This window comes from Plectropomus leopardus, chromosome 12, assembly GCF_026936395.1.
Source record: "Plectropomus leopardus strain MGB_pleo_1.0 chromosome 12, ASM2693639v1, whole genome shotgun sequence".
NCBI lineage: Eukaryota > Metazoa > Chordata > Actinopteri > Perciformes > Serranidae > Plectropomus > Plectropomus leopardus.
Genome location: NC_142187.1, coordinates 13,060,760 through 13,082,889, shown reverse-complemented (window position 1 = coordinate 13,082,889; position 22,130 = coordinate 13,060,760). Strand labels below are relative to the sequence as shown.

The 22,130-nt window shown below is 39.6% G+C and overlaps 1 protein-coding gene across 1 annotated transcript in view; it reads left to right on the top strand.

The window, feature by feature from the left end:
- Positions 1 to 1,301: 1,301 nt before the first annotated feature.
- Positions 1,302 to 22,130, top strand: part of dab1b (DAB adaptor protein 1b) — a 124,280-nt gene continuing 103,451 nt past the window's right edge. Inside the window, exon 1 of the mRNA XM_088085148.1 lies at positions 1,302 to 1,807. The gene's annotated coding sequence lies outside the window, so the exon portion shown is untranslated. The remainder of the gene's footprint in view (positions 1,808 to 22,130) is intronic.

The window sequence follows — 22,130 nt, the reverse complement described above, 5'->3', positions numbered from 1 at the left end:
CCTGAGCAAAATGATTCAGTTTTATCGTCCACATGCTGCACACTGACGCTGCAGAAACATTTCTAGTGTGAAGAAATGCCTGTTAAAAAAAAATCTCCATCTCAGTTTTCCATTTTTACCTCTTAATATGTCATAAAAATTCAGTTTTTACCTGTAAGTAAACTGTCAGAACATTGCTCAAATTTATAAAACAAGCACAGGAATTTTTTTGTAGTTAGTTCATCTTCAAAGTAAAAGCACATAATCTGTTACTGAAAATGCATTTAGGATGTAAAGCACATAACAAAGTGTTTGGGATTTTTTTATATTGAAAGTGGAAAGTTAAAATAGCTTCAAACTCATAAAAATAAGACACTGTATAGAGATATGTTCTATTATTACTGATCCACTGAACCTGAAAGAGGAGAAAAACATAAAACATGAAAGGACTCAAATGAAAAAGTAAATTTAATTCTAGTGATACTTCACATAGAAACTGGTGCTTGAAAAAAGTTCAAAAACAGGGTCCACTCAACCTCAAAATGATACATTCCCAAGAAAAGCGATTATTCTACCGTCAACTGTCAAGTTCAAATTCTCAAATTGTTTGAGCAATATTAGATTATAAATTTGTCTTTGGCTTCTCCAGCACACAGCAAAGGTACATATAGTCACATTCCACAATACACCATCATATACAAAAATATACAGTTTACACGATATAATAGTGCCAATAGGCAGGTAGCAGCAATAACTTGTATAAATAATAAAAGATAGCAAATCTTACAAAATAATAGTTCCCCTTATACAATCAGTAATACAAAATAATTATAGTTTTAAGCCATTTTTTGACATGCCATTTCTCTTTTTCCTTTTTTTACTTTCCTGTTTTTTTTTGGGTGGAGGCTGGGGGGTTGTGAACTATATTTATGATTATCATAATTCTATATGTAAAATTATTTTTACGGAACTAGTACATCTTTTACACATTTAAAAAAGTCCTTTATTTTGTAAAATATCAGGTAATTTTCTTGTACTTTTGACTAATTTCTGGGTCATTTTGTTTTAAGTTTCTCATTTCCTCCTCCCATTGTTTTTGAAAGAAAGCCTGCCAATTTGCTCAGGTTTCAAGGGGTTAATAGAGTCCATGGGTCATTTGGGGACAATTTGATAAAGCCCCACCAGCTGGAAGCAGAAAAAAATGTAATTTTGGATTAATGCAAAACATAGAACAATCGAGGCTGATGCTGTAATTTACCATGATTCTACACTTCAAGGTCGGTGGCTGGATAAAATAGTTTCAAAACTATATTTTTATTGCACTTGGCTTTAGGTCACGCGCCCTCCGTTGGGGAAAACTACAGTGCGCATGCGCGAAGCCCCACTGCTCGTAGTTGTGCGCCGTTCGCGTTACTTTTAAATAAGCTAATAACTGCGGTCACTATGAAGCGGAGCTGAAAATGTGGGTTGTTTTCTACAGCATACATCTGAAAGTCTGCGTTTTTAAGAAAAACTTTAACACATCGCTGCCCGTCCGCCACAAGATGTTGTTTTAACCAAAAACTCTGGTTAAAATAATCAGATTTTTAGGGGAGATGGCTAACTGCTAACGTTAGCTTGTCAACGAAGACTTTTTGCTTCCGGTATGTGTTTATGGATGGAGTGCTGTCTGCTGGTCTAATACAAACTTTCGAAATCTCCATAATGATTCCAAGAGGATTACCAAACATGAAAGCAGCAGGACAATGCGGTAAAATTAGGATAAACTACACTAACAGCGCAGACAAACGAGGACTCGAGCAGGCTAACGGCACGTTGAAGAGAACAGGTATGTCAGTCACATTTTTACCTGTGTTAAAGTGTGTGGGGAATGTAAAATACTACAATGTTGTTGCTCCACCTAAACACCACTACAGGTGACACGCAGCTTACTGACTTACTGTCACTTTACGTGTTTTTCTAAGTATATATTCATATCAGTGCTTGTAAGGATAAGGCTGGCTGGTTGGGATGAATGCTAAGCCAAAACCCCTGCAAAGATTTGAAGTTTGAAGTTTTTGATGGTTTCTGCATGGCTACAAGGTAATTGTATTATGCAATATGTACTAATATACTATTTTATGCGTCATGTTGATGGAAGTGAACTCTTTGTTGTGGCTGAGACTGATAGACTGTGAGGCATTGTAGCTTTAGAAAATGAATCAGCAATCAATCAATTATTAATCAAAATACTAGTTTACAGTGAGGTGCTTTGCATGTTGTGGGCTCAACTTTTGGTCTTTTATTAGAATTTAATTGTGTTTAAATCAGTGTCAAATTTGGCATCTCTAGTATATGTATTATTTATTTATGTATATATATATATGTATGTATGTGGCGCCAAATCATGATAAAGATTATCTCTGGACACTTCTCATGTAGAGAAGGTCTAGAAAATACTGTCTTAATTAACAGATACCCAACAATTCAAACGAGCACATTTTTACTTATTTAAAGGAAAAACTTTTTTTTTTTAACTGGCAGAAATCTTGAGCTGAATCAATGCTTTTTAGTGACAGGCCATCTGTCACACTGTTAAACTAAGCACCAATAAAAATATTCTTACACATTTATTTAGATTTTTTTTTTTTTTACATCAATTTGAGTATATATATTCACGAAAAAAAATCTGGTAAAAATAAGAATGTATGACAATCATTTCAGGGCTGCAGGTAACAAAAAACTTCAGTAATATAACGTCTCTTATGTAAGTTTTTCATTGCTATGCCCAGCAGGGGGCAGTGCAATCCTTAAAAAAACCCTCTGTGTATAGTTTTGATCCGACCATCACCATCATTTTCCATGTGATGAGTCATTACTCAGGATGGAAGTAAATTAGTTCAAGGGCTAATACAGCTCTCTGCCATGCATATTCATTTGCTTTTGTCTCTGCCACCATGGAGCCAAAGAAACGGCTGTCCTTATTATCATATTTGTGTCCTTTTATTAAAATGCACTTGTTAGACTCTCAAACAAGGAATATTCAGAGCCAAATGTGCTCACTGTTCTGTGGTGCACATTTGAAGTGTTTCACAGAACAAACAGAACACTGACGGAAAAACGTGTTTGAAGACAGCATCTTTTGATGTGCGGCCTCAACCAAAAAGCATTTATTGTATGGCTCCAGCTGTGTTTTCAAGTCAAAAAACTGGATTAATTCCATTACTTTTACACACACTGTCTCTTGCTCACTGCGGTCAGGCACGGTCAGAGTGATGGTGGATGTGAGAAATTAGGTTAAAACCTCTTTATTCATGTGACCCGGTTGGGTAGCAGGAGCCTTTCAGAGATAAGCATGCCTGATGCTCTTTTTTTTTCTCCCTTCATTTTGTTAACAGAATTCCTAGGTTTCTCTTTGCCCTGCCTCGTTCCAAAGATTATCTGTAAATGCAGGGCTGCAATCCTCTTTTCCCGGGCACTTTATCCGAGGTCTGTTATGGACTGAATATTCTCAGTGTGCTGTTGTATGGGAATGTTTTTATTTTGGTATACAGGTGTCTGTTTTATGAATGTTAGCCAGCTCATTCTCTTACTGGATTTGTCTCAAATACAGTAAATAAAAGAAATCCTAACTCTTGGCCAAATTGGTTTTCAAACACTCCAAATACTTATTCATGGGGTATTCCACCAATTTTACACAAAAAGGTCAATTCAGTGCTGTGAGAAATACTACTTAACCCATGAAAACACTTTTTTAGTGTCTTCTATTTCTCTGAAGAGAGCTTTTTGAAGGCTTAGGTGTGTTCAGATTAAAACAAAGCAAATTTCTCCTTGTATTATTTGCTTGAATTTAACCACTGCATGAAATATTTTCTGCAGTCTGAGTTTTTAGCCCCGAACTGATCTTAAAAATTTGCCCATTCATTCTGTTATTACCATTGCTTTCCGATTTCCTTTGGTCTCTGTATGTTTATGATGTAACACTTCATGAAGCCTCAAGATAAGTGAAATTTTTCTTCTTTCTCAAGTCAATTTTAACTGGCACCCACACATCTTCGCCTGCATTTGCGCCTCCCTGGGCAAGTTGGCATCTATTCACGCCCACTCACGTCTCTTCATTGACTTAACATTAATTTCATAGCCTCTAAAACTCCTCTTTTGTTCTGTCTGAACACAGCATGAGAAAATAACCTTTGGTGATGTCATCAGGGTTATCTCGATTTGGGCTTAAATACTAAAGTCTAATTTATTCTTCTGTGCACTTGCGGGTTGGTGCGGGGATGTGTGTGCAAGATACATAGTGCTGCGACAGATTGCATGTAGCATGTAATATCACCGTGTGAAATTTGCACGACTTGCCTCGACTGTAGCTCCATGAACCCCCCATTTCCCTGCGCTTGATCAAAGGGGGAAGCCAGGGCAGCACTATATAACAGATGGGTATCTTCTCTGCCCCCTGCACTTCCCTTTTTGCTAACTTTTTTTTTTTTTTTTTTAATTTCTAAGAATTTGTCTCTCTGAAGCTTCCATTTTCGGATACACACTTCGATATTACTCTCCAGCTCTTTGGCAGTCTCCCTTCAGGAACTGTGATCTGTAGAAGTGGGATCATACAAGTGATGACATCTCCGAGCTTGCTCCGCCAGGCTTTCCTCGATCCGGTTCATGCCTGTTGTTCTTGTTGCTGTGACAGATGCGAGGTACTTGTTCGGAAATGCCACCTCCCGGCTCTGATGACAAATCGAACTTCTGTGGTGCTTAAGGCGTAGTCACATTTTTCCGGAGGTGCGCGGCACGTCCTATAAACCATCTCTGCATGAGCGTTTGAAGAAAAAGTATAAATTAGACAGCAGAACAAAAGATGACAGAATGAAATTGAGAGCTACAGTACAAATTGGGAGCATAGGGGCATGGAAATGTGTGGATGTATCCCAGGCATGAAGGGTCAAATGAAATTACACTGTTGGTTGCACTATGGGAAATGTGTTTTTGAAGCTTGACAAATTATAGAGACTAAAAATCAGAATTTCTTAGCCTCTTGCTTAGATTCTGACCTTTACAAAAAAAATCTGTCTCAAGTGAGTTTCTGAAATTGTTGATGCAATAGAAAATTGCTCCAATGATGGCTATATCAGTCTCGTTTGCTCCACCACTTTGGTCCAGACTGAAATATCTGGACCACTCTTAAATGTATTGGATTTCTCCAGATACCCATGGTTTACCCACACTGCTTATGTGTAGCACATACAAACCAGGGCTCAACAACAAGGATTACTCAGGGCAAGTTAATTGCCACTTGCAGGATTTTTCAATAGGTAAAAAGGAATTAAGCACATTATTTTTTTTGCAGAGCTGATGATGGAAGTAGCTTAGACATGAGACATCTCGCTTCCTTCTTGTCTCTGTTAAGAGACGGTTATGTGCAGGATCGAAAGGTCACCCACTGAAAAATGGCAGCAGGTAAAGACAAAGTTTATGAGCTGAAACACATGTGAAACTTTCGATTATCCTGTAAACAGGAGTTAAGTTGGGTGATACTAAAGGATTTGGGCAAAACTCCAACCATGTATTGCTGCACATTTTAGAGAGAGGCAGATAAAAAGGAGTGTTTTTTTCCCATAGGCCAACACTGTAAAAGGCACATCTGTAAATTTGTTGAAAGGACACTTAAAACTTCAAACAAGGGCAATTATGAATCTTTCTACTGTAACTTTTTGAGTCATGGGAGGTTTATATTTGTGAAACTTTCTTTGAGCCAAGAAAAGTGATTAAAAAATCTGATACACCATCACAATGTAAAGTCTATGAGCTGAGCGGGAACCCACGGATGGAGCTGATGGGAGAAACACTACTGCAAAAATTCAGTGGGTTGGATACTGTGGAAATAAACCTGGAAGCTAGGAAACTTGTTTGGCATATGTGCCTGGGGAATCTCGGTGTTATTAAAATCTATGGTGCTCCTCCTAGTGAAAAAACACTAATGTTGAATCTTGGTATAAAAACTCTTAACATACCTTTTTTTGCTGAAAGTAAATCTGATATTCACAGTATGTTTCATGTGGTTTTCAAAGGAATTAATATTACTCTAAAAATAAGGATTTTTGGATGTTGTAAGACAAATCTGGTGAGCATCAAGAGGACAAAGTTCACCCACCAATGTGTGTGTGTGTGTGTGTTTGTTTGTGTGTTTAGGTAGTTAAAGCTATCCAAGTGCCAGTTTTCATGCAGCCTGAATACTCATCTGTCCTTTTAAAGGGCAAACACACTTATTTTATTTATTTATTTTATTTATTTATTATATTCTTCTGTCTAGTTTCCTCATTACTTCTTCATATCCTTACATCGCTTTATGGATCGACTCACACCTTTTAGATTTATATTTTTTTTCCCGAAGCTCTTACCTTCCTTTAGCTCTCCTCTTTTTTTTCTCACCATGCATACTTGTCTCTCGGTGTGGGAGGGGGTCTGTTAGTGTGGAGTGGAGGATTCTGTCAGTGTGAACGTATATGCGATTGGAGGAGGCTAATCCTCTGAGTGCTTTGCTTTCTTAGATTTTTTTTTGTGAGAAGGGAGTAGGGGGATTCTTTGATGTTCTGCGGATACCATTTGAGACCGTGGCATTAAATGCGGATTTACAACTTCTGTCATAGATTCTCCCATCCCCTCCCTCTGCCGCCTTCATGAACGTTATTGCTAATTTCCTCCTTTTTCTTTAAATTGCCCTACTCATTATATTTCTACGACCCAATTTCCTGCACTTCCTTCCAGTGTCGGACGTCACAATAAACACACTTGTAGTCGTGATTTAGGAGCAGTTAAATCTTCTTCATGGTTGAGCTACAATGGCATTCTGACAGGCCGTTTAGCAGGGTGCTTAGCAAGAGGCCGATAAGACGTTGGCAGCCACTTGGAATCAATTCGGCCATGCCTTAACCTCAGTAAGCCCACTGTCGCAGAAGTCCCATTCCCATGCGCTTGTGATTAAGCCCGGTGCGTAGGGCTGAAGTAGACATTCAAGAAGCTGCAGCAGACATGCCACATTGGATAAGCCTTTGGTTGGAGATGCATGTATATGAATAACATTCTCCTCCAGGGAAGCTTCTGCTTAATGTTTCATGGACTTATTTCCTCTGTGCCTCTTCTTCATCTGAGATTTGCTGCTGTCTGATGCAGCGCACAGAAACACGAGGTGTTCCCCACGATCACGACTCATCTTACACAGAAGCCTGGGGTGCGCGAGGGGCAATGACGGATCTACTTTCACACACACACACACGTATATCCTGCGTCGATGTGGCACGAGTGCAGACGTCCAATATTGAGTCCACATTCACTGGGTCACACGGTGTTCTCATGCGAAGCCCACATGGGTGAGACACAGCTGAGACACACATACACACAGATGAGATGTGACATGTTGACTAAATACAGGAGAGGATGCACACCATTCAGCCTGGAGTAAAGAATGATCATGCATGACGTGCACTTTCACAGAAGCGTGCAGCCTAACCTTTCCCCCGCTGATGAATGAGTCACAACCCAGATGCCAAAGGTGACTTTACTCTGACTGTAGCTGAGACCTGTCTGCAGCTCCACGTCTCCAGACTCTTCAAACCATGTCTCACAGTGTTGTTTGTTTGTTGGTTTCATTTTGAATCTTCTCATATAGGGGCTTTTTAACTTATTTAAATATCACATTTACATATCGGAGCACACATATGATCTCGACTGCATCATTGAACCCACATCCAGTGTCAGTGTTCGCAGTAATTAACACACAGTATGTATTGAATTTTAATGTTAATGGTTTATGTCATTCATGAATTAATAGCAGATTCATAGTTAAAAATAAGATACCGCTCTACTTAACATGAGGTAATGTGGAATAAAGATAACAATTCAGACCATGTCCACTAAATTTAGAACACAATCATAACACTTCATGCATAGACCCACAGTTTAGTGTAAATAATGCAGCCACAATTTTACATTACAAAGTCATATGAAAACGTACACATAAATGCACACATGTATATTGATATATCCAATCAGTATTGAGAATATATAATCTATATACAATGATCTATATTATTATTTGCTATTTTGACTATAAAAGTGATCATCGAGAGGCTTACAGGCAGTGTTGAGTCCTAAAAGCTGGAATGAGTTAGCATTTTATTACTCCTGGTTCCCTCGTCTCAAAGTCAGTGGGGTTTTTGAACGGGTTTTTAGTGAGATGGCTGAAATTAGGTCTGTGGTTAACACAAGCTTAATAGACTTTCATGTTTTCTTCTGTGATGTAAAATGTGTCAGTAAATACTCCACTTGTGAATTTTGAAGCTTTTATGTGTCTTAAAAAAGGCTGTTACTAACAAATGGCTAAATGAGACTATGACATCTGGGTATGGAGATTTTGGAGCTGGCCTGAGTAACAAAACTACTTTGCGACTGACAAAGTGTAATTTTTGTGGAGTTTTCAAATAACTTTCCTAACTTTGGTAACAGGTGATGGAAAGGCTTGTGTTACAGTTTTCCAAAAAGTCAGTTTTCCTTTCCAGTAGACTGTTTTCAAAAAACTCAGTATGGAAAAATGTTGGCTTAGTGCTCATTTGTGCTCAATGTTAGATGCACATACAAACACAGACAGTTTTCTGTCCATAATCTGCTTTAATTTGTGCATGCTTTCTGAAAATTTATGGACATGAATGAAAGAGAGCAGTACCACTGGAGATCGTGGGGGCAGTGTGGCGTAGTCAAAGCAAGGTACGACTGTAGGACACGACGAAGGCATTTGAAAGATTTTTGAACGGAATGAATCAGTAATACAGTAAAAAGAATTCTCCGTCCACATGTTGCTATGCATTTAGTAACCTCACAGATCACTGCCATCTACAATGCAGCCTCTATAAAGGACGCATGGAAGTACAAGGACGGTGACAGTTGCAGAGTTTGAAAAATATATCTATTGTCATATGATAAGGGATCATAAATGAGCCTTCAGTGTAACTACCAAAAGGAAAGAAACCACGTTTTCAAATTTAGCCTGGCAAAGTGTGGACGTACAGTTACTATGATGCTCCAATTTAAAGGAGAGTACTCAGGAAAAAGTTACCAAAATGTACATTGTTTGTCTGACATCTAGCAGCTAATTTAAAGTTGAGCAGGAAAGACTGAAAAGTCAGATGCAGTAATCAAACATCTCATTTTTACTGATAAATTAATAAAGTACATTATATCAGATTAACAGAAACACCATGCAAATCTTTGTAGGCCTAAGAGCCTGGCAGTAAATACCATTTCATTTCAACACAAATTTTTGTTCTGTGTTGAAACTAAATTAACTCGATTATCACACCTGACATTCCATTGTTGCTAGGCAAACCTAATTCAGCAGAAGTATAAACAATGACTGTATGGTCTCATGTGTCTCTGTAATGTGCTAATTAGTATTTAAATTAATATGAGTCTCTGGTGTAGCTGCCTTCGTAATTGTGATTATAGCGCTTGGAACAAACACTGCAATATTATGTAATGGAGCTAGGGGAAAAGCATAAAATAAAAATGACATACATACTGTGTGTCATGACAGAAAAGCTGTACAAACAAAGAAATTGTGTGCTGTTTCAGCTTTTTTCATTTATTGTAGATCCAAATGGAGTGCAGATATAAAAACACTGAAAATGTGCTACACGAAAGCCTCCAATGTGTTGTGAATGTCACTGGATCTCCAACTTGGACTGATGAGTCATTCTACACATGGCAAACAATAATCTGCTGTGAGTCAAAAGGGAAAAATACCCACAACCTGTTCATGGTGTTTGATAAAAGGGAATGCCATTTTAGTCAATATTAAGTAAATGAAAAAAGGCATCAATGAATTAATATGAGCAGGAAATAAATAAATAAATTTGACTATGAAATAAATAAATATGACTATGAAATAAATCCATAAATAAGAGAATTAATTCAGCAAAAATAGATTAACAAATTGAAATATATCTGGTCATATTTTTTTTGTTGATTGATTTATTATTGACAAAAATGGCATTCTATGTGATAAGAGGTCTTTCGCTTTCTAATGAAGTCCTTTTAAACAAGTTGTTTTCCATACAGTGCGTGTAGAACGGCGGTTTGAAGGCCACTGCACTGACCCTGACACTGCACCAACCGCAAGGGCTACTGGCCCCCTCTAGCTTAGATTGTCGCCATGGTTACACACAATGTGGGGTTCCTACAGATGAAGATGTGATGATCATGATGATGATGATGATGGTGTTTGTTGTCATAGTTTGTCCCCGGGGCTTCTGCTTTCACATCATACTCCCACCATCCTCCCCATCATGACCTCTGTCACCTCCCCTGGGGAGACACTTGCCAGGTGAGAAAAGCACGCAGCAGGAATTAGAAGGACCAGGTCGACTGCATGTGTGCTCCCCCGAGCAAGGTTGTGTTTGGCTGATATGTGCGCTCATTTTATAAAAACGAGGCAGGCTATTTTCTTCCAACTAACCCAGGGAACGGGATGTACGAGCTGATATATAACTAGCAGAATGGAGTTATTTTTAATGAGATTTTACTGTCTGATCATGTTGAGTTAGCTTCAACGAAAAGATGCTTTCGGGGTGTGAGGATGTTTTTGTCTCAGTAACTGAATGAGGACGTTTTTACAAGGTTTAGAAGGAAACATGCAAATTTGGTTCATGTAAATACTGAGACACTAAGAACTTCAATTAACCCGAAAAATCATTTTCACAATCAGGCTCTTACAATGAGTGATAGGATCTTTCTGCATTATTGTTTTTGTAAAAACACGACGTCACATCTGTACACGAATCAGGTTTTACCTGTATATAGACTGTATATAAAGATGGACAATGCGTCTCCACGTATCCCCACTGCAAAAATGTGTCAAACTATCCTGGATATTGCTGCCGTCACCTTGCACTGGACATCATTCAGTGCCAGTTTCTGCACATTAATGATCTGCGAGGTCTTAGGATCGCCTCCGAAAAACAATTGCAAACAGTAAAATCAGTTGATTGGGACACCGATTGGCACACAGCTGTCAATCACATGGTAAAATGGACTGCACTTGTTTGGCACTTTTCTAGTCTTCTGACAATTCAAAGCACTTTATACGAGTAACATTCACCCATTCACACACACATCTACACATTGGTGGCCGAGGCTACTGTACATGGTGCCACCTGCTACTCAGTAACTATTCATACACACTCACACACTGATGGAGCAGCCATCAGGGTCAATTTGGGGTTCAGTATTTTGCCCAAGGATATTACGACATGTTGACTGGAGGAGCCGGGGATCGAATTGCCCATCTTCTAATTCGTGGAAGACCCGCTCCACCTCTGAACCACAGCCCCCCTGCAAAAACATCTGGCTCTTCAGCTGCTTAAATGCTCCATTATGTATGTACCCTAGCTGGTTGCCAACTTTGTGTGTCCTCCATTAACGTCACGTGAACCAAAACACTAATGTTCGTAAAAACGAAACAATGAGGTGAAAGATGCCTAAAAAGATGGAGGTAAACTGCAGTCAGGTGATATTTATCTGTGGGGTCACCAAAAGGAACAACACCTTTTACAGTACACATTTGACTTGTTTAAATAAAAATATGAAAGTGCAGCTTCATAGGAAGAACTGATGCTAGACCATCTGACATATATTTGCACAAAATCTGTGGCTGTCCTTTAATGTTTAGTGGAGTTTTTAAATCCAAAGACGATTTTATGGTGATTGTTATAAACCAGAAAACCTGCACAGGAAGTCACCTTGGAGTGCTGATGCCGTATATCCATGCTGGCACTCTGCCATGTCAGTGCAATAGCTCCAAGACTCTGCTGTGATGACTCGTCACCATTTTGGCTCTGTATTTTCTATGTTTGAGTGAGAGATGTTAATGTTCACACATTAGAAGTGAACTTTTCAGGATCACAAACAGCTCAAGTGACCAATTTTTCTCTGTAATTGTTACAAAAGAGTTAAAGGAGCATTAACCTGACTAAAAAAAGCCTTAGTTGATATGCATCTAGAGTGAAACAGAGCCCCACGGTGCTCTCTGAGACCGTCATAATTAAGCCTCTCTCACTGCCTCTTTAGTTTTGGGAATGCAGGAGGATGTTACGCAGGTTCATATCCACTAGTCTTGTGTTGGATCATGTTGATGCCATGTTGGCCCTCTGCTCATACATAATATAAATGAGGGTGATTATTTGGTTTCAGGCTACAATAAGAAGGTGGTAGAGGAGAATAAGTCTCTGCAGGCTTACCGCTTTGGTCCAGACTGATGCAACTCAACAACTGAACAAAAAAATTTCCCGGCAGCAAGACATTCATGGTCCCTAGTGGTTGGATCCCATTGACTTTGAAAATCCTGTAATTTCTGGTATACTGCCATCATTAGGATAAAATGTCAACCATTAAATACTTTTGCTGTTGACCAGACACCTGCAAAATGAATAACAATGTCAGCCTTAAGGCTCACTGATACTCCCTACACGCACAAAAATAAATACATACATCTGTTTCAAAAGTTTCAAAAGTTGTAAACGTCACTGCCCTCAAAACCATGCATCCTTCATGTTGGCAAGGATACAGCCAATAGATGATACTAGAGGGCAGAGCCAAAAGTTTATGCAATAACAATGAGGCGACAGTGGACGAGGTTGTAATAATGTACCTTTTAACGGAGGCAGAGTTGGAAATGGTGTTGGTCTGGTAAGCCGTTAAATACATCCTGATGTGGATGGAGGATTCTTTTCACTATATTACCGATTCGTTCTGTTGCGTCATTTCTTAAATGTCTTCCTTGTGTCTTACAGTCGTGTCATTTGAACACTACACTGCCCTCACAATACTGCTCCGTTTCTTCCATATCTGTAAGCTTTCAGAAAATGTGCACAAATACAGACAAAATGAACACAGGTTATGGACAAATGGATCCGTCGGTCATCATATGGGTATCTAATGTTGAGCATAAATGAGCCCGCAGGTATACTCTGTGTTAATCAGCAAAATGTTAGCGTGCTAACACTCTAAAATAAGATGGTGAGATAAACACAGACACTATTTAGCACTGACGTGAGCATATTTAAGGTTCAGGTTGTTTTGTTTTTTTCCCTTGACCAAGTCTGACTCCATTTTTATTTGCCAAATACAACATATACAACTTACAACAATACAACTTTTTTAGTGATTATCAAATAACAACAAAGACTGAAGTTAATAGTTATCTTGTATACACTGCCAGCTAGGCCCTGGAGGAGGAGTTTTTGGCAACATCTAAGCTGCCATGCATGCAAGATGCTGTTGAAAAAAAACCCCATTTTATCTGCCTTGCTCTCAAAATTGCAGCTAACTGCACAATTCATAGTTTTAGTCTCACCCACATCCTCCAGTGGCGCACAACTAAATTCAGGTTTCCTGGATAATAAAACACATACTTGTGTTTTAGCTCACCTATACAGGGTTCCAACGTCATGGAAAACCTGGAAAAATAACGGAATTTCACAATCACATTTTCCAGGCATGGAAAAGTCATGGAATTTTTGTCATGTTTAATGAAATTGTTACAGTAATCCATACCATAAATCTTCACATGACCACCTCTGTAACCGTCTCGATGACTTGTAACTGTCTTAATGACATAAACATTTGTAAGGAATCTTTGCCGTCTCTACGATCATGTGATGTGAACAGGCATAAAAACATATTCACACTCCTATAAATTAGCATGGATATAAACTCTAAAGTCTTGTTTTACGGCCAACGAAAGGCTCTCAGCTCACAGGAAACTAAATCCATGCCATTTGATAAATATTTGTGGTCTCTAGAGTTGCATTTTTTCCTGAACCACATGGTCTCATCTCTGTATGCGTGATTGCATGTATATGTGTCGGCCCACAGAGACCTTCAGTCTGTTGGGCCAGCTACTCTGCTATTTTCTATCAAATGATCAGGCACTTTATAGCTGTTTTCAGACATTAATGCTAAAGTTCACATGTGAACTGTGCTTGGAGAAAAAGACAATAGGCTGTCTAATAAACTTCCTCCTGCCAAAATGATTAATTCAGTCGTTTGCCTTCGGGCCCGAGTTCATTAAAACGCTGTGTTAATCTTCTTGTGTTGGGGCCAATCAGAAATAGGCCTATGACTTATTTTGGATTTGTACTCTTTGGCTATGACTAATCACTGCATGCTGACTGGGTGATCAGTGATGTTGTATGTGACCATACATAATGCTGTATCCCTGGGTGAGCTTTTAGAAACAATTTGCCATTCCAAGGGCGTAGGGGGGGGGTTTGAGGTCTTATGTCAGAAAATTTTTAGCGTCAAACAGCTAATTTCCTCCATTCTGGTAATTTTTATGTACGAAAAGGTGCCTTTTATGTGTCAGTTTATGGTGTGAAAGTTAAGTCCTTTGCTACTTTCTTGGTACTCATGGGTGGGACAAATGCACATGTTCTCACCATTGAGAGAGGCGGGGCAGGTCCTCAGCAACACTGTGGGTTGTGTCATACATTGAGCAAAACTTGTTTCAGTAGCCCTTTTACACAGAGATCGCCCAACAGGGCCACTACGTAGTCCCGACTTTACACAGCCTTTGCAGTTTCACAGAGAACCAAAAATTGGGTGTGATTTTAGTTAGTTAGTTAGTTATGACATGTAACATATGCATCTGCACTGCTTTATAAACAATAACAATAGCCATAACATGGCAACAACAAAAATGTACCATCCTTACTAAATGTCCTCCGCGTTTAGGGTAAGGAGCTCCCGCACCTCATTGTTTTCCCAATTTGTGGGCATTTCCAGCAGCTGCTCTTCTTAGCTGCTAACTGCTACGAGCTGTGTTGTGAATCTCCCAAAAGTGGTTCGCACAAACAAAGCAATTGTCTTTTGCTAGCACCCATTAATAACTAAAGCACTTTTCTTTGCATAAATTAGCCTAGCGGCCAGCTGACTTTTCCTCTACTTATAGCTTAAGAAATGACATACATGATTTTTACTTTTTCTTATTCACTCTTGTTTAAAGTCACAACATTGCCTGACAGATTAGTACGTTCGAATTTTAGCTTGCATGCACATTTTGTCAGGCTAACATCTTTAAAACAGAGCAGCTAATGTTGCTGTAGAGTGAAGTTAGCGGAGCGAGATGCCAGGCAGGTATGTCAGCATTGTTTACATATGACGTGTGGTCTGTCTGTTGACCCTTTTCTCTCCAAAATCCAAAATATTTCTACACTGCTGATTTACAACCAGAGTAAATGATACTATACTCATCGTGCTGTCCATCTGCTTGGCGCTGTTTTAAGGTGACAGAATTTCAAATTGAAGGCATATCCTAAAGTTGATGTTACGAATCGTTGTTTTTATACATATCGATCTGGATCAGTGGACCGTTACATCACTAACTCATATTGTACAGTACTGTGTACTGTATGTAGAGAAAAGTCAAACAAGGAATATAAAAAGTAACGTTAATGCATCGTGGGTAAAAAAGACTGCACAGAAGTGGGTTGCTCCACATTATCACCGCTACTATACTAGCAGACTCCTCAGGCTTGCTTTCTGACATACACCATACGCAATTTAACTTCTCCAGAGTTACTTTGTGCTACAGTCCTATTCACTTGAGAGCCTTGACATCATTAATCCATTAAACTTTAAATTCCAGAGGATTTTTAGCCCTCCTGCTCCCAGATTAGCAGTTCAGTGCGTTTCTGTGTCAGTTCACTGGGTTGAAATTAATTTCTCGACTAATTTAGTAATTGCACGCCAAAGCTTTTCTATCTGTGTGGAGGATGAGTTGCATCACACTGCTGCTGTACTGCAGGCAGGTTGGATGTTTGGAAAAATTGTGGTTAACTCTGCAGTACAGTCTTACTATGACTGTTTTGGCATCAATGCTACAGTAGTCTGCTCATAACGCCTCATGCACGGGGAAATAACTGACTGACTGCATCAAAACCGGGAGAAAATCTGTTTTTTTTTTTTAAATTCAGCATTAGAAATCCAGATTGTAGAATATTGCACGCTGTGACCTGTCACTGCGAGAAAAGCAGGAATCAGCATGTAGACACTGAAACATGATAATTTGCACAAGCTTTTAACCACTTTCTCTGAATGTCTACTCTAATTGTGAGCACTGTATTATACAGGATGGCTGCTCTGAATAAGTGCTTGATTCACTGCTACAGCCTGCTTTACCCATTATTGATAAGCTCCCCTGACACACTGATGTAGAGGCTACTTCTTTCATATGCTGTCACGTGTGCGGCGTGAACACGCTCTTAGTGGTGTGGGTGGTGTGGGATGTAATGAGGGAGGGGGTTGATGTGGGCACATGTGTGATGATGAGTGACTCTCAATCCGTCGCGCTCTCCCTCACTCTCCTCCTCATCTACAGTGTGAGTCATTGTGTCTCCCTCAGCACCCCCCTCCACTCTCCAGAGAGAATGTAGACACACACATACACCCCCAATGACAGTTTTGTGCTGGCACGGGACGGCTGGACACTGTCCCCGCTGATCACCCACCACGTCTGACATCCCTGCCTCTCAGCGTGACTCTCGCTCACAGGGGTCGGAGGGGGCGTCATACAAGCACATCACCCAGAAAACATGGTGTCTCCTCGGCTGTGGATCCACAAGCTTGCAGCTTCTGAAAAAAAGAAAAATGACAGTGCTTGAAATGCACATCGTCGCTGTTGTGACACTGACTAGAATTACACTAAATTACCGGTTTGTAGAGAGGTGTAATAACAGCATTGCTAGTCATTGTTCCCATGATGCCGGCTGCGCTGCTTCACTCATATGAGGCCCATCTGCTGGCGGAGATGTGCAGCTCTGTCTTACAAGGCGCGTGTGAACATTAGGTGTACCCTGTTATCATGCCTTGCACGCACATACACACACACACACACACACACACACACACACACACACACACACACACACACACACACACAAACACAAGCTACTTGCCTGAGGTGCGAGAGTCGTGATAATGGTGTGTCTTGCAAACCCAGTCATCACGCGTCACATCTGACAGTCGTTGCTCACCTCCTCCGCTGGCAAACACAGGCATACACACCCACCGTCACAAATGTGTGATTGTTGTCACAAAGGTATGAACAACAGAAAGGGGAAAGCTGACAGGTTGTGATGAGGAAATGTGTCGTCTTCTCACACTAAACTCAGGAGCTGAGCTATTGGGGTATTTAGGAATAAGTATTGCAGCCATTAGGAATGCATAGATTGTGAAAACCTTGGGTTGATACTGATGTTTAAAATTACAGTTTGGCCGATAGCTGATACTGATGTTATTTGTGGTTGCTATTTATTTTGTTTTTGTTGTTATTTATTCCGCCTTTTGTGCAGGGAATTAAAAAAATCTTCGTTGAAAATGGCTCATAAACTTCATGCTTGTAAGTCAGGTGTTTTCTGATCAAACAGTTCTGGGGACTCCCTGAAATGATCTGCCAACTTGGGAGCTCTCCTGAGAAATAAACATCCTTCAAGGGCTTTTTGCTGTCATTCACTTTAATTTTTATGTCTACATGCTAGGGATAGCTGAGGCATGTTTTCGAGTTGTCCGTCCGTCCATCCGGCACGTTCTTTTTGAACGCAATCTCTCAAGAACGCCTTAAGGGAATTTCCTCAGATTTCATGCAAACATTCACATCCTCTCAACTATGAGCTGGTTAGATTTTGGTTGTCATAGGTCAAAGGTCAAGGTGCCTATGACCTTGTCTGTCTCATTCTTGTAAACGCAATAACTCAGGAATACCTAGAGGGAATTTCCTCCAATTTGGCACAAACGTTTGGCAGTCAGTCAAGAACCTTGGGAGCCCACCTTTAAACTGTGCTGATCGGAGCGATCTACTGTGCTGGGTCACAGACATGGATGTAAACAGTAATTGCATCTTGACGGGTGCACAGAGGCATACAACCACATGGCGGTATATGTAGTTTGAGTTATAAGCTGTTGTCATCTTATGCTGTCAACGGCTAACAGGTACCTACTCTGAAAAACAAACTGAAAACCACTGCCTCTGTGAATGTCATCTTATTTGTTAATAGGCGGGTGGCAGTCAACCCCCATCACACCGGCCGATAAATCGGAGCATTCTTAGGAGCCATAATAGGGCTGGGTGATTAATTGAGTGTTATTTTTACTTCATTTTTATCCATTGATTATTGAAAAATATATTTGAGACCATTTAGCATCTCAGGAATAAAAAGCAAGAAACAATTTAAAATATATTATATTTGAATTCATTCTAATGTGATCTGGGAAGCTACTCAGTATAAATGCAGTCCAGAGCTCTTCTGTCAGCATCGTGGGGCCTTTCCCTCTTCTCTTACATTGTGTTTATATTTCTATATTATTAATCACATTCATTGATATACTTTTTATTTGTTTTACAATTGAATTACATTTAAACTATCAAGGTTCAAAAAATGCACATTGTTTCCATAATCAGTGAGTAATCATGTTAAATAACTGTGCTCTCAGTGTTGACCAAAACAATCATGATTATGACTTTTGCCATAATCAAACAGCCCTACCACTTTGAGAAATTTTTGTTTCTCTGCTCTGTGTCTTTCCTCTGACATCTTTTAGGGCACATATTTTTCCTAGAAACAGATGCATGACGTTATCATCTGTTGATAATACTCAGGGTATGGTCTCAGGTCTGTCTAAGCTGGCGTTTGTAGAGCGAGTGCCTGGTGTTGTGCAGTTGGTTAGAACGGTGTTTTCTCTGCCATCATCCCTAGTCATCCCTAATCCTGTGACTGCAGCTGTACACACAATGGGTAATCCCATCATGACTCAATTGTGTGTGGAAATAAAGACACACGTTGGCCACGAAGAGGAGTTATTTGTTATAGCTCAAAGGGGGCAGGGACTGTTGTTGTGTGTTCACTGGGGAAGGGTGAATAGTATTAAATGTTCACCTGCCAATATGCCTCCTCTTGGATGTGATCCAACGTGGCTCCTGCTGCTGCAAGAGGAGTAGAAATGATTTTTGTCTCCATAAAAAGAGAATGTCACTCATTTCAAATAATTGAAGTTTCTTGATAATGCAGACTAAAGCGAGATGTATAATTTTATATTGAATCAATAGGGTGTAGGCTCTGCACAGACGAGTACCCTAAGCCTTACACGTTGCAGCAGCCTGTTTATCTTTGAAAGTTAAGAATGATTTCCCTAAATGGAAACTGAGCTTTTATTGACTATCATTTCACAGATAAGTAAAAATACATTGTGAAGATAATAAAGCCGCAAAAAAAAAAAGCATTTCAGGTCTTATGTGTAAATTATGCTGGCTTCAAATGAGTCTTGGAAAGTCCGCTAGCTGCTAATTTACGCTAAAAGAAATGTCATATGCTAACAACATTAGCATGCATTATATGTAGTAAAAAATGTGTCTAACAATGAGCTATTATTTTGTCTGTTAACCTTTCAAGTTATAATGAAGCCGGATTTTGTAACGTGACCTTTTTGAAATGTTGCTGTTGTTCCTGGTTTTGTATGAGCAGAGGAAAATTGCTAGCCTTTAGGCCTATTTGTGCAACGTAAAATGTCATTGGCTTATGCTATTAATATTAGAATGCAGAATTCGTGGGGAAAACATTTAGGACAATTGTCTGGTTTGTGAACCTTTTGAGTTATAATGGAGCCAAATTTTGTAGGATACTTTTGTATTTTCTTTAGCAATAGATTCTGATGCAACAGCCTCTGTCATGGTCAATTGTTTTGTCTGTTGTCGACACGTTCAAGCCAAACTGAGGGTGTGTTTTGCGGTAGAAAAGTGTCAATCGATGTGTTCGAATGTGTTCCACCACAACGTTGCACATGCTGCAAAAACAGTATACCCCTCGCTTTGGTGCAGAACACCAGGGAATTGCCTTGCATGGTCTTTAGCTGTAGTTTTTGTTGCAAAATGTGAGACATTTGTGTTGAATGTGTCTGCATCCTCTAGTGTTGCATGGTATACCAAAATAAAGTAGGTACTTTTTCAGTACTTTCTAAGTTAAAAAAACAAAAGTTAGGTATTCAAATTTCTCAATGTCAGTACTTGGTCAAATGTGTCATGATTAGGGGATAAGTGGCTGTGCATTCATCCCCATTGTTATATTTACATACCTAATAAATGTAGCTAGACTAGACTAGAAATTTGCCCAGATATATATGAAATTAAATTTAAATAGATAAGATTTAATTGTACTTTTATGTTGTACACTCAAGATGTGATCAACCCTTGGGCATTGTGTTCCTGATCGATAGTGTGTCAAGCATTGCATCAGTATCATTAGTTTCAAGTTTCAATTTTGTGCCGAATATCATGATATTCTTAATACTGGCATCAAAGTCAAAATGACACCATCATCTTTACAACCAGAAAGAACGTGAATTTGTTGACATTATGTGGTGAACTGCTGTGATTTTCAAACTCACTGGACATTCCGATTATTGGCCACATTTGCGGTGATTGAACAAAACTGTAGTGTTGTGCAGAATTTATGGTGATTGGTTGAAATTACGTTGCTGCAATCGATATTGCATCCTGGAGGGACTGCACATTACACCTCATAATGCAAACACCAGTTCTCGTCAGAGGGTGGAAGAGCTTTTTTATCCGGTCTGTGCCTTCTGCAAAATGTATGAGTGAAGAGACAAAAGTGAATTATAATATTGAAGTGAATTTTAGATTTTTGCAAGCAGGTTATGTGCCTAAGAAAAAAAGCCCACACCAGTAATTTCACAGAGGGATTTCCTGTTTACAGAGCGATACCAGGCACAGCGTGGAGGCTCGGTACAACCAAGGGCTGTCTGTGTTGATGCCTGTTTGTGCATTACGGAGCAACTGACCATGCTTGTATGTGTCAGCCTGCCGTGGCCTCTATTTCTGCTCCTGCTTCACTGAATTCTGTGCACTGGCTCAGATAATGAACAGTCCAACCCAAGGGGGACAATTAGCGTCTTAATGTGTCTGATCTGATAGACGTTTGCTCTGGTGAGTGGAAAGCCTGTGGAGGAGTGAGTGCTGCCACGCTAAGGCCGCTTCAGCCTATGAGGCTGGCGCCGTGACACAGAAAAGATCAAACTTAAAACACAAGCTCCTCTGTCTGACACCGCTATGTCTCTCCGTTGTACAAGGAACACGAACTCTACAATGCATTTGGGATTTGCTGTCTGAAGATTTTTTTTTTTTCTTTTTTGCACAGTGCACCCCCACAGATTCCCACTGCACTTAACACTCGAAACTGGCAATTGCCTCAAGGAGTTGAATCCCTACCTTTGTCTGGAAACCCCCTTGACACACCAATCAGGCGAAGAGGCAGGGCAGACGCTTGGAATTTTAATCAAAAAGGGAATATTGAGTTTGTAGAATTTGGAAATGTGCCTCTCAAACAAAATGCTGCCCAACCCTCTTTGATATGGAAAGCTACTACTCCTCCCTCCCTTCTTCATGAATTAAATTATTTTTCCTGTCTGTACAGTTGAGTAGCCCGGGGCACTATGACCCTCATTACATGAGCTGTACATATGGGAGAAAAGCCTCCACGTCTCTTTATTTGCCCTTCATCTTTTAGACTATTTATTTTCTCCTGAGTCTCTACTGTACAGTGAGTGTCCAGCTGAGCAGACAGGGTGGTGCTTCGTGCTGACAGGGTGTTAAATAGGTTATGAGGAGGTCTGGAGGTTATATGAGATTAACAGTTGAGTGTAATTAATTACTGTGTAGGTCATGATGTGTACGTCAACTTATATTGTGATTAAACCCTACAGCCAAAAAAGGGGGGAAAAGAGCAGTACATGCTCTGTTGTTAATCAAAATCAAACCAGCCAAGTTTCTTTTAGAAGTCAGAGATATTGTGAAACAGCTTTCCATTTGATCTTAACAGCTTTCTGTGTTCCTGAATGCCTCCAGTTTTCTCCTCTAACTAGTTTTAAAAAATAATGAAAATTTTGTCTTTTTAGCTAAATTTGTCTTTTTTTGTTGTTGTTCATTGCTTTTGATTTTAGTGCAGTGGAGTCTCTTATTTTTTCCAAATAAAAAGACTTTCTACAGTATATATGGCAACACTAAAGGCATGCTTATTACCTACCGGAGAGTCAGAACTCTCGCATTACTTCAG